This window comes from Schistocerca piceifrons, chromosome 6 (assembly GCF_021461385.2).
Source record: "Schistocerca piceifrons isolate TAMUIC-IGC-003096 chromosome 6, iqSchPice1.1, whole genome shotgun sequence".
Classification (NCBI taxonomy): Eukaryota; Metazoa; Arthropoda; class Insecta; order Orthoptera; family Acrididae; genus Schistocerca; species Schistocerca piceifrons.
Window position 1 is genome coordinate 150978562 of NC_060143.1, and position 10813 is coordinate 150989374.

Genomic DNA, 10813 nt, shown 5'->3' on the forward strand with positions numbered 1-10813 from the left:
ATGTGCCCTGCCTCCCATTTGTGTCAACTGTGGAGAGCATCATTCACCTTGTTCGCCAGACTGCAGGATTTTACAGAAGGAGAGGACTGATTGACCTACACCATGGCTAAGCAGAAGTTTGAAAGCCTCCATCCTGTTCATATGACCTCCTCTTACACCGCTGCTACAACTATTCTAGCCCCATCAGTTCCACTTACCTCAGTCACCTCTCAGAGCTGGAAGAGTACACCTGCCTCCTTGATGGTCGGGGGGGGGGGGGGGGGCAATTCCCTCCATGTTGCTCCTGCGCCACCTACTTCTACTTTGGGAGCTACACCCCCCAAGCATCTTTTCTTGTTACTAAGCCAGAGAAGTGTCCACCTTCTGGAGCTCCTCCCGCTCAGAGGGGGTCCCTTGGGTCCCCTCCTCCCCTTCCCAGGTTTCCACCAGTGGGAAAGGTGACGCCCACCAGTGGCTGAAGTGCCCAAAAGCAGCTGGTCATAGGGCTTCACGATCCTCCTCTGCTCCAGACTCTCAGTGAAGCCCTCCCAGCCATGGAAACCCAAGGAGCAAAGACAAGTCCAAGAAGAAGACCCCTAAGACCAAGGAAATTGTAGTGGCACCCACCCCACCGCTGCCTACAAGCTCTGCATCTGAGGATCTGGTGTCCGCTGAGGACCTGCATCTTGCCGGACTCTCAGATGCAATGGATATTGCCTTCTGAGGAAATCGGTCGGTGGCAGCAGGTGACCCTGAGGCATAAACTGCCTCATTGAATGTTCAGTGCTTTCCCAGCCTCACGATCATATTATACTCCAGTGGAATTGTGGCAGTTTTTTCCACCACCTTGTTGAGTTCCAACAACTTATCATCCTTCACCCTTCCTTTTGCATTGCTCTCCAGGAAACTTGGTTTTCGGCGAAGCGAACCCCCACCCTCCATGTCTATCGGGGTTATAATAAGAATCAGGCAGCTTATGTGAGGATATCTGGTGGAGTCTGCGTCTACATCCTTAATGCTCTTTACAGTTAGTGTGTACGTCTGCATACACCTTTAGAGGCTGTCGCTGTTAGGGTGTGGATGCTTCAGGCTGTTACTGTCTGCAGTATCTGTCTTCCACCGGATGGGGATGTCCCACAACACGTATTGCCTGTACTGATAGCCCAACTACCACCTCCCTTTCTGTTACTGGGCGACTTTAACGCCCATAACCCGTGGACAGGCTGAGGCACTGTTGTTGAGCAAGTGTTGTCATGGCTCGACCTTTCCTCTTAAATAAAGGTGCCTCCACACATTTCAGTGTGGCACATGGCACGTACTCAGACATTGACCTTTTGGTCTGCAGCCCTGGCGTTCTACCATCTGTCCAATAGAGTGTGCATGACGACATGTGCAGTAGTGACCACTGCTGCAGCGTCGCTCTTTTGGGCGCCTCTGCAGATGGGCCTTTAATAAGACTCATTCGCCTCCATTGCCACTATTGAGCCTCTTCCTCATGACGCCATCTATGTGGTGGTTCTTGCGATAACCACCAGCATCGTTTATGCAGCAGCATCTGCAGTTCCCTGTTTTTCTGGGTCCTCTTGGTGGAGGACTGGGCCTTGGTGGTCACCTGAGATCGCTGAGGCGATTAGAGATCGCAGGCAGGCCCTCCAACGTCATAATCAGCACCCATCACTGGAACACCTCATTGCCTTTGAGCGGCTCTGTGCCTGAGCCCGACGCCTTATTCGCCAATGGAAGCAGGAATGCTGAGAAAGGTAGGTCTCCACCATTGGCATCCATACCTCTCCATTGCAGGTTTTGACCAAGATTAGGCGACTCTATGGATATCAGAACCCCATCAGCATCCTTGGGCTTTCTCTTAATGGAGCAGTCTGTACTGAATCAGACATGATTGCAGAACTCTTAGCAGAGCATTTTGCTCAGAGTTCCACTTCTACGAATTACCCACTGGCCATCCGCTCCCTGAAAGAGCGGCTGGAACGTCGAAGCCCTTCGTTCCACATATGCCACCCTGATCGTACAATGTTCTATTCATCAGTGAGTGGGAATTCTAAAGTGCCCTAGCTGCTTGCCCTGATATGGCCCCCGGGCTGGATCACATCCAGTATCAGATGCTCAGACACCTCTTGGTGGGTGGCAAGCGATATCTCCTGTCCCTTTTCAACCGTATCTGGGTTGAGGGTGAGTTCCCATCACAATGGCGGGAAAGCGTCGTCATACCAGTGTTGAAATCTGGAATGAAATCACTGGAGGTGGATAGCTATGGCCCCATTAGCCTCACCAACATTCAGTGCAAGCTGCTCGAAAGCATGGTGAGTCTCGAGGCCTTCTGGTTCCATCTCAGGGTGGTTTCCATCAGGGCTGCTCTGCCACTGGTAATCTGGTCTGCCTGGAGTCTTCCATCCGTACGGCATTTGCCTTCCATCAGCATCTGGTTGCCGTCTTTTTTGAGATGCGGAAGGAGTACGATACAACATGGCGACATCACTTCCTCACCACACTTCATGGATGGGGTCTTAGGGGCTCGCTCCCGATTTTTATTCAAAATTTTCTGTCACTTCATTCCTTCCAGGTGAAAGTTAGTTTCTCCCATAGTTCCTCCCGAGTCCAGAAAAAAAAATGGTTCAAATGGCTCTAAGCACTATGGGACTTAACATCGGAGGTCATCAGTCCCCTAGACTTAGAACTACTTAAATCTAATTAACCTAACGACGTCACACACATCCATGCCCGAGGCAGGATTCGAACCTGCGACCGTAGCAGCAGCGCGGTTCCGGACTGAAGCGCGTAGAACCGCTCGGTCACAGCGGCCGGCTGAGTCCAGGAGAAAGGGGTCCTGCAAGGCTCTGTTTTGAGTGTCTGCCTCTTTTTAGTTGCTATCAATGGGCTCGCTGCAGCTTTGGGAACATCCGTATCAGCTTCTTTGTATGCTGATGACTTTTGCCTGTACTACAGCTCCATTGGAATTGCAGGTGCTGAATGGCAGCTGCACGGCGCTATTTGCAAGGCGCAGTCTTGGACCGCAACCTGCGGCTTCCAGCTTTTGGCCACCAAGACTTGCGTCATGCATTTCTGCCAGCGTCGCACTGTTCACCCTGAGCCACAGCTTTACCTTGATGGCGAACCTCTTGCTGTGGTGAAAACACATCGGTTTTTGGGACTGCTGTTTGATACGCTGTTGACTTGGCACCCTCATATTCGGCAGCTTAAACAAACATGCTGGCAGCATCTTAACGCTCTTCATTGCTTGCGTCACACCAGCTGGGGTGCCGATCAGTCTACCCTTCTCCGACTTTATGAGGCGTTGATTCAGTCCCATCTTGATTATGGGGGCCTGGCTTACAGTTTGGCATCACCTTCGGCATTGTGGTTGCTTGACCTCATACTTCACTTCGGGATCCGAATCGCAACTGGAGCTTTCCACACAAGCCCTGTAAACAGCATACTTGTGGAGGCAGGTGTCCCTCCGTTGCGGATCCGGCGTCAACGACTATTGGCTGCTTATGCTGCACATGTTTGTAGCTTTCCCGGGAATCCAAATGACCGTCTCCTGTTCCCCAACTCGGTCATCCATCTTCCCAAACGGCGGTCCTGGTTAGGGGGTACACATGCGGTTCGCGTCTGGTCTCTTCTCTCTGGGCTTGAGTTTTTCCCTCTCCTACCTCTTTTCTGGTCCCAAATACGTATACTCCCGTGGTGTGTGCCCCGCCGATGCCTTCAGCTGGATTGGCTCAAGGCCCGAAAGACTCAGTCCCTCCTGAGGCCCTCTGCTGACACTTTCTTTCTATCCTTGCTGTGTTTCCCGGCTCTGCCAGAGTCTACACCGACGGATCGATGGTTGCTGATCGAGTTGGATACGCTTTTACTTTTGGGGAACAATCTGAACAACGCTCTTTGCTGGATAGCTGCAGTGTTTTCACTGCAGAGCTTGTAGCCATCTCTCGCGCCCTAGAGTCTATCCGCTCCTGCTCAGGTGTCCTTCGTTATCTGTAGTGACTCCCTGAGCAGTTTACGAGCTATCGACCAATGTTTTTCTTGGTCTCGTCTGGTGATGGCTATCCAGGAGTCCATCCATACCCTTGCCCGTTGCGGCCGCTCCGTGGTTTCTGTGTGGACCCTGGATCATGTCGGCATCCCGAGTAATGAATGTGTTGACACTCTGGTCAAACAGGCTATCAGTGCATCGACCCATGAGATTAGCCTTCCGGAATGTGATATCGAGTCAGTATTGGGGCAAAAAGTCCTTGGTGCTTGGGGTGATGAATGGCGCACCCTGCCTTCCCAACAAACTTTGGATCAAGGAGACTACAGGTGTGTGGCGCTCTTCCTTGCGAGCTTCTCGGAAGGACTCAGTTGTTCTCTGCCGGCTATGCATTGGCCACTCTTGGCTGACGCACGGCCATTTATTGCACCGCGAGAACCCACCTTTATGTCGCTGCGGATCAGCATTGACAGTGGTCCACATCTTGTTGACCTGTCCGCTTGTAGCTGCGCTCAGGCAGACGTTTGCGCTGCCTGATAAGCTCCCTGCACTTTTTAACAGATGACGCTGCAGTGACAGGCTTAGTTTTGAGTTTTATTCGAGCAGGGGGCTTTTATCACTCGATCTGAAGGGTTTGGTTCTTTTTCTGTGTTGAGTCTGGTTTTACATTGGGGTTTTTAGTGTGTCTCTTGGTAGATGGCTTTTCCTTTTTTTGTTTCCATGGTCGGCCAACCACTGTAACACTCTGTGTGTTTTTAATTCCTCTTTTCTGGTCATTGTCTATGTCTTTCTTGTTCTGTGTCGTCCCTTGTCATCTCCGAGCTTGTTTTTGTTCCTTATGGGTGTTTCATGGTCGTGGAAAAAGGGACTGATGGCCTTTGTAGTCTGGTCCCCTCAACCCCCACAAACCAACTGTAACTCCAGGTGTAGGTCCAGTGTGTCTGTCATGCAGGTTGTTGGTAGCAGGCACGCAACTGGCCTCCTCCTAACCAACACACGGCCATCACTGGCGCCAAGACAGCACCAGCTTTCATTAGAAAACACAATAGATCTCCATCCTGCCCTCCAGTGAGCTCTCTTTTTTTACAGCACTGAAGTCGCAAATGATCATGTTTTGGGGTCAGTCGAATGCGCGCTACAGGGCGTATGGTTCGGAGTGTGCTTAACGTAATCGAGTTGTAACAGTTTCTTGTGTTAGTATGGTGCCATTGCTGCTGCAGATGCAGTGCGATGCGCCAGAGCTATACGCTGAACACGATGGTCTTCCCTCGCGGTAGTGGCCGTCCCGAGCCCGGTCTTCTTGCGACCGTTCATTCCCATGACCACCGCTGCCGGGAATCATGTACAGTCACCATATTCCTGCCAGGTTCAAAATGTGTGTGAAATCTTGTGGGACTTAACTGCTGAAGTCATCAGTCCCCAAGCTTACACACTACTTAACCTAAATTATCCTAATGACAAACACACACACACACACACACACACACACACACACACACACACACACACACACACACACACACATACATGCCCGAGGGAGGACTCGAACCTCCGCCGGAACCAGCCGCAGTGCATGACTGCAGCGCCCAAGACCGCTCAGCTAATCCCGCGCGGCTCCTGCCAAGTCTTTCTGCAGTATCGCAGAAGTAACATTCAGCTTCTCGTAGCCCTATTACATGACCTCGTTCAAACTGAGTGAGGTCTTGCTAATGACGTCTTTGCCGCCTTAAATGCATTCCCGACTAACATTAAATCACGACGTCCAATCTCAAAGGCAGCTAACGCTCACGACTGTTACAGCGTGAATTTAAAGCAAACCTGATTTGCATCCATATAGTGGCACTTCTAGCGTCTCTTACGCGACTGGCCCGAAATTTGAAAAGACATCATCTTTCAGATGTGGAAACACGCCTACGAACTTCTCCTTGGTGTTGCGATGTTGTTTTCTTCGGTATATTTGTGAGTAGTTTTTTGTGTTTTACTCGAAATGTGGTTTATCTGGTATATTTGTGAGTAGTTTTTTGTGTTTTACTCGAAATGTGGTTCATCTGGTTACTTCACTAGTGCCTTCAATAACAATAGTTGTTGCTCATCTTGCCTCAGGAGAGGATACGAAGCTTTTGTGTCTCTCTTCCCAATGGAATCAGAGGGCATAGTGATAAGTGTACCCAAACAGTCAAGTTTTTGGTCAGTTTGGCTCGATCTTGTAATCATTACAATAATAGCACCTACACTCTCAACCTGTGAAGTTTCGCTTCGTTTCCTCTTTCCTTTCTGGGTGCTTCACTTTTTTTTTGTCAGACAGTGTATTTCATTTCTCACTGGTGAGTTTACTTTCCCTGAATTCAGGCACCTCACGATTCGCCGCTGCAAGTTTCCGACGGAACTGCACCGTGCCCGTCGCGGCGACCGCAGTTAGTGAAACTAGATTCGCGTGCGGGTAGGCGAGTCGCGAAAGAGGAAGCGTTAAGTCAGCCCGACTACGCCGAGTGTAGTAGCGTGTCTGAGGTTTTTCACGCGTTGCCCGTCGGACAGGAGAGACAGAGAGGGGGGGAGCTCGTCTGGTGCGAGGCGCGCAGCCCGCCGCTTCCGGTTGTCTGCGCCGGCGTCGCAGGGCCGCGAGAGCGGGCGGATGCGGAGCGGCTCCGGCGGGCCGGAAGCCATACCTCAGGCCGGCGGGGGCTGATGAGCGAGCGAGCTTCCGCCCCCATTGTGGCCGCGGCGCGCGCCGCAGAACTTGGCCGCCGCGACGTTGATGGCGGAAGGCGCGCTTGGCACGCCCGCGACACCCCCTCCCCAGCCAGCGCTCAAAACTTTAATTCCATTCACAGCGCCGCGACGGCGCGCCGCAGATAAAAATGCGCGGCCGGGCCGGATCCGCGGGCCTTTTTGTCTCGCACCTTCCGGCTGACAAAGTTACGGCGCGCGCCGCACCCAAGGCCCGGGCTTTGTCACCGGCCGGGGCCGCCGGCCGCTGCAGACGCGGCGCCAGTAATTACGCGGAAACGCGGCCGTACAAATTAGTAGCGTATTTATCTGCCATAAAGCAATTTGCACGGCCGCCCGGTGAAAGGGCTGCCGCGGGCACGAGCCCGTCGGCACGCGCTCCGAATCCGGTGCGCGCGTCCACGCATTCGTGCCCGCCAGCTGGTTCTGTGTGGTGCTGTTTGATTAGCGGTCGCTTGAATCTCAATGACGGGCGTAGCTCGAGGCTCCACAGACGCACTGCAGGTTCAGATACTGCACCCAACTGAAGAATTGCCACTGTTATTGATGATCATGATGTAGCATACCATTTCCTAGCACCCTCGTGTGTTAGCCCTGTTTCACTTTGCAGCCGCCTCGTCCAGCTCGCAGGGAAAAAGGTCTTTTTTTTTTTTGTTCGGCTAAAGGTGATGGATCAGGGTATTCCTAATCCTGCTAATCGGTGGTGGCTGGAGCCTACATGATGGGCTTGGCGAGAAATTTCCCCATGATGGCGGTTGCAGAAAGAATTCTTAATGACCTACCAGGGACTCCGACTGACACACATGTTGAAAGTGGAACAGGAGAACGAACAACGGCAGTGACTACTTTTTTCTCTGGTTTTCTGGTTGTTTGAACAGTTTGGTGAAGCGCAGGGGAACTCTGGAAACCAGGACAGTCAGCCGTTGGGCCACCTGCGGTGCAAACGTAGTGTGCCTTCTGGGGGCGGAGATGGTACTTTCGGAATGTATTTCGGAATACTGGATTGTAAGGCATACCCAGCAACAGATACAGATTCCGATCACAATTTAGTAGTGATGAAGAGGAGGCCGAAGTTTAAGGAACTAGTCAGGAACAATCAATGTGCAAAGAAGTGGGATCCAGAAGTACTAAGGAATGAAAAGATGCGCCTGAAGTTCTCTGAGACTATAGATACTGCGATAATGAAAAAAATGGCTCTGAGCACTATGGGACTTAACTGCTGAGGTCATCAGTCCCCTAGAACTTAGAACTACTTAAACCTAACTAACCTAAGGACATCACACACATCCATGCCCGAGGCAGGATTCGAACCTGCGACCGTAGCGGTCGCGCGGTTCCAGACTGTAGCGCCTAGAACCGCTCGGCCATTTCGGCCGGCGATTATGAAAAGCTCAGTACGCAGTTTAGTTGAAGAGGAGCTGACACATCGGGAAAGGGTAATCACAAAAGTCGAAGAGCAAAACGTAGATACAAAGAAGGTAACTGCGAAGAAACCATGGGTAACAGAAGATATACTTCAGTTCAGGAATACAGAAATACAAGTCACTGAGGAATGAAATAAACAGGAAATGCATTGAAGCTAAGGCGAAATGGTACATGAAAAATCTGAAGAAATCGAAAAACGAATGATTGTCAGAAGAACTGATTCAGTGTAAAGAAAAGTCAAAATAACATACGCTGAAATTAAAAGCAAGAGTGGTAACATTAAGAATGAAATAGGAATTCCCCTGTTAAATGCAGAGGAGAGAGCGGATATACGGAAAGAGTACGTTGAAGGCCTCTGTGAGAGGGAAGACTTGTCTGTTGACGTGACAGAAGAAGAAAAAGGATTCGGTATAGAACATATAGGGGATCCGGTATTAGCCAGAATTTAACAGAGCTTTGGAAGACTTAAAATCAAATGCGGCAGAGGGAGCGATTACATACCATCACAATTTATAAAAGCATTGGGGGAAATGGCAACAAAACGACTAGTCACCTTGGTGTGTAAAATATTTGAGTCTGGCGATATACCATTTTACTTTCGGAAAAATATCTTCCACACAATCCGAAGACTGAAAGAGCTGACAAATGCGAGAATTTTCGTACACTCAGCTTATCAGGTCATTTATCCAGGTTGCTGAAAAAAATGATATAAATAAGAATGAAAACAAAATTGAGGATTTGTTGGACAACGATCACTTTGGCTTTAGGAAAGGTAAAGGGATCAGAGAGTCAGTGATGACCCTGCACGTGGTAATAGAAGCACGATGAAAGAAAGATCAAGACATGTTCATAGGATTTGTCGACCTGGAAAAAGCGGTCGACAGTTTCAAATGGTGCAAGATTCACGAAATTCTGAGGAAAATAGGACTAAGCTATAGGGAAAGTCGGGTAATAATACGATATGCAAAACAACCAGGAGGGAACAGTAAGAGTGGAAAACGAAGAACGAAGTGCTGGGATTAAAAAGGGTGCAAGACATGGTTGTAGTCTTTCGGCCCTACTCTTCAATCTATGCATCGAGGAAGCAATGACGGAAATAAAAGGAAGATTCAAAAGTGGGATTAAAATTTAAAGGAAAAGGATATCAGTACTAAGATTCGCTGATGACATCGCTATTCAGAGTGAAAATGAAGAAGAATTACAGGGGCTGCTGAATGGAATGAACGGTCTAATGATACAAAATATTGATTGAGAGTAAATCGAAGAAAGACGAAAATAATGAGAAGTAGCAGAAATGAGTACAGCGACAAACTTAACACCAGAATTGATGCCGGCCGGAGTGGCCGTGCGGTTCTAGGCGCTGCAGACTGGAACCGAGCGACCGCTACGGTCGCAGGTTCGAACCCTGCCTCGGGCATGGATGTGTGTGATGTCCATAGGTTAGTTAGGTTTAATTAGTTCTAAGTTATAGGCGACTGATGACCTCATAAGTTAAGTTGCATAGTGCTCAGAGCCATTTGAATCATTTTTTGAACCAGAATTGATGTGATTCTTCAGTTTCTCCTGGCGTATTTGTTGAACGAAGAGTCCACTGGTGTAGTGCCGGTTCACAGTGTCGAACGGGCACAGTTTTTCGACCATCAGACATGTCGCCATCGTCAGTTGCGCACCTGATAATGGCGACATGTCTGATGGTCGAAATATTGTGCCCGTTGGACACTCTGTACCGGCAGTACACCCGTGGACTCTTCGACCATCAGAATTGATGATCACGAAGCAGCAAAATAACACGAGGGCCGCGCGGGGTAGCCGCGTGATCTAGGGCACGTTGCCACGTCTGCGCGGCTCCCCCCGTCGGAGGTTCGAGTCCTCCCTCGGGCATGGGTGTGTGTGTGTTGTCCTTAGCGTAAGTTATTTTAAATTATGTAAGCCTAGGACCGATGACCTAAGCAGTTTGGACCCATAAGAACTTACCACAAATTTCCAATTTAGCACATGAGGGACGGAGCAAGAATGTCATCAACAGCAGACTGACGTTGGCAAAAAGGGCATTGCTGGCCAAGAGAAGTCTACTAGAATCAAACATAGGGCTTAATTTAAGGAAGAAATTGCCGAGAATGTAGATTTGGAGCACATTGAGATGTGATGCTACGGACAAAATGTTGAAAAAGAGGTGGACTGATAGGGTAAAGCATGAGGAGTTTAAGTGCAGTATCGGGGGGGGGGGGGGGGGAGGAATGTGTGGAAAACACTGACAACTGACAAGAAGAGGGGACAGGAGGAGAGGACATATCTTAAGACATGACAGCTTCCATTGTGCTAGAGAAGCTGTATAGGGCAGAAACTGTACAGAAAGACAGTGATTGGAACACATCCAGCAAATAATTCAGGACGTAGGGTGCACGTCCTATTCTGGGATAAGGAGGTTGGCACAGGAGAGGAATTCGTAGCGGGCCGCATCAGATCAGTCAGAAGACCGATAACAAAAGAAAAAAATGGATGCTCGGGTTCCGGGACGGGATCGATTGTGATGAAGAAGGGTACAGAATGCAATATGGAAGATTGAAAGTATCCGTAGTGCATTCACGTGAGTGGGCAGCGACTTCTCCTTAGGAATTTTACGATCGTGCTTTGCGGGTGGCGAGGAATAAGAAGTTGGACTGCTGCGGTAAGGTTAGGGCTGTGTGGAAAAGT